Below are 3323 nucleotides of genomic sequence, written 5' to 3'. Positions count from 1 at the left end.
ATATATATATATATATACACGAAAAATCAGCGATGAATAAATACATGAAAACATTCATTATCAAAACTGAGATGACAAAAAGTATTCAAAATTTGAAATGATATTTTACTAAGTCTAAGGAGCTACTGAGAAAAACAAAATGTCCAGCTCATGCTTACAAAACTAAATAACATTAGTAACATAAGAGAAGGTAGGAATAGTTCTTTTCTTTTGCATGTTATAAATATCCCCTCAATGTATTTTTGGTTGTTTCAAATAGAAAACTAAATAGCGATTCCTTCCTCTACTATGAGGGGAAAATTTTATGAAGTGATTAGATCATTGTTCTCAGGCCTCTTGGCTTCATATATTTTTATCTATTCAAAGACTAAAACTTCAAGAAAGGAGCAAGAAGAAGGTAGGGTAGACAAAGGCATACTAATTATCTTATGCTTTCTCTCTAGAGTAAAACACTTTAGGTAGAGGCAAGGACTAAGAAGATTCTTAGAAGTACGTATTGGGGCTTATGCTTCACACACGGCTAGCCCAAGGATTACTGGTTTATCATAAAAGTATACAGCAGAATAAATAAAGCAAAATATATATATATACCCTGATATAAAATACTCTGAGATTAAGACTGACAATGCTTACTACATACTTCAAATAAAACATATGAAAATTAAATAAAAGATGCATATTTTGGAAAAGAAAAGTTGTAAATCAAGAGAAAATTTGGAGAAGAAAGTTCATTAGAAATGAAAGTTTGGACTCACTTTCCTCCAATTCTTCTCCAACTATCAATAAAACAAGAGCCAAGTATTTTTATTTTTAATCATTAGTGTGCAAGGCCAAAGAACAGGAAAGATGATAAACAGCAACAGAAGTTCCCAAAGTAAAATGCAGAAAAACACAAGAGGTAACTTATTGTTCTGAGAAACTTGGTCTTAAGATGCCAATGAAGAAAACTGGTTTTGATGGCATCAGATATTTGTGAAAGTCAGCCTGATAAACAAGATTATTTGAAAATCCATTTTAAAAGATGTTGAATGACCAGAGTTCCTCAATCAATGTGTGATATTTATGTTTTCCCCCTCAGGAAGAAGGCAGAAGATTTATTCTCTAAAGAGACTCAACTAGAGGCCTTCTGCACTATTAGGTATCCAGCAAAGTTAAAGGTAATGGGACCATATGAAGAACAAGAAATTTGACTCTTTAACAGAATTCTGATATATCCAGTAGTCTCCTCTTTTCACTTCTTAAATGCACACAGCAAGGTTTATATTCTCCCATGCAGGATACTAAAATGTTTTCTGAAAAATGTGACCAAAGGAAGATATGCAAATTATAATTAAAATAATGGAGATTTCCCAGTGAATCAACCTGGTGTCTCCCTACACCGAAGTCTAGCATTCGTCAACTCCATCTATGTACACAGAGATTTAAATTAGATATCCAGGAAAAGATAATGAAATAAAAGACAGAGACAATGTAAATATACAAGTAAAAAACACAATTAGAGAAAACGGATTATGCAGTAAAATTATCTACCTCCAGGTAATAAAAATTATTTTTAATATTTTCAGAAATTTGAAAAAGGATATCACATCCATTTTACAAAAGGAATCTATTTCAAAAAAGCATGAAAAAAATAGAAAACATTTATGAGAAATTAGAAAAACATAGCAGAAAGAAAAAACTTAGCAGAATTGTATCATAAATTTGAAGACATTTTGTTGACTTTGTAGACAGAAAGATTCACTGAATAAATGCCCAAAACAAGCAGTGAAACTAGACTAGTGATAATTACATCTCCATTACATTTAGAGCAAAAAGTCGATTCAAAAAGCTTTAAAGAGAAAAAGGAATGTTAAAAAGATTAAGAGAATGATGCTATTAGACTTTGCAACAACTACCCTGCCTTCTAGCTTAGTAGAAGACTTAATTTCCAACGTGGAATTCTTGATCTAAACAAATTACCAAGAAAGTGGCTGAATAAAGACAACATGATCAGTCCAAGATCTTATAAATTTACTTCCAATGCACCATTACTTAGAAAGCCACTGGAGAATGTTCTCACAAAAATAAAAGAACAAACCAAAATTAGAAAGATACAGGATACAGGAAAAACAAGACTGTTTATCAGAGGAGACCCCGAAGGATTACAACCATGAAGGAGACCTAAAAAATAAAATAAAATAAATAGACCAATCAGACCAGACACAGGGGCTCTGGCCTGTAATCCCAGCACTTTGGAAGGCCAAGGTAAGAGGATTGCTTGAGGCCAGGAGTTTAAAATCAGCCTGAGCAACGTAGCAAAACTGCATCCCTACGAAACATTTCTTATTTATTTAATTAATTGGGCTCGGTGGTATGCACCCATGTTTCCAGCTGCTCGGGAGGCTGGGGCAGGAAGATCACTTGAGCCCAGGGATTTGAGACTGCGGTGAGCTATGATCCCACCACTACACTCCAGACTGGGTGACAGAACAAAACCCTGTCTCAAAAACATAAATCAAAAAATAATAGTAATTTAAAAGAGACCAACAACATTGGTATATATCAGAAGTTTCTAGGAAAGTTTTAAGTAGTTAAAATTGATAGAATCCCTGAACGTTTTTAATATGGTAAGTTAATATTTACACTATTTAGGGAGAGGTTATGGATAAATTGGTGATAAATATATATTTAAAAGTAAACAAATAAGCATATAAATTAAAAAGATGATGTATGTTGCAGGACGACAAAAACAGTCTTGCAAGAAAGTAAAAAGAAAATTAATTATAGGACTTTACACGGCAAAGGTGTAAATGGAGTTTGTAAAGTCACAATAAACACTTAATACTGGAATAATGGCATTAGAATATTACAATAATGAGAAGGGAGGAAGATGGGAATTGCATGTGTTTTGCTTAGAGTAAGGAATGAAGAGAATTATATCAACATTTTTAAGAGTAAATAGATCTTCTCTCAGCCTAATGTACCCAAATATCAGCAAATTATTTAGAGCTTGTATTGAGACACAGTTAAGAAAACTGAAATAAATTGCCTATTAAAATGGAACATATACAAGGTGGGGGTATTTTAACAAAATTTTTAAAAGCCTAAACATTGGGAAAAATAGACAGAATTTTTAAAAATACTCTGACAAAAGACAATATAATAATACTCAAATAAATATTTAGTACAAAAATACGTGATACAAGCATTTTATGCCCAGTCAAGTAATTCCTTTTTTACGAGTAAAGGCAGTTTTTAGAGACATGCTCATGTAGGCAAGTGCTTATAAAATAAATCATGTACCTTTTTCTTGCAAAAACTGAAAGAGTATCCCTGTCAGCTAA

The sequence above is a fragment of the Mandrillus leucophaeus genome, unplaced genomic scaffold, assembly GCF_000951045.1.
Source record: "Mandrillus leucophaeus isolate KB7577 unplaced genomic scaffold, Mleu.le_1.0 Scaffold487, whole genome shotgun sequence".
In the NCBI taxonomy this organism is placed as follows: domain Eukaryota; kingdom Metazoa; phylum Chordata; class Mammalia; order Primates; family Cercopithecidae; genus Mandrillus; species Mandrillus leucophaeus.
Note: the sequence above shows the minus strand (reverse complement) of the source record.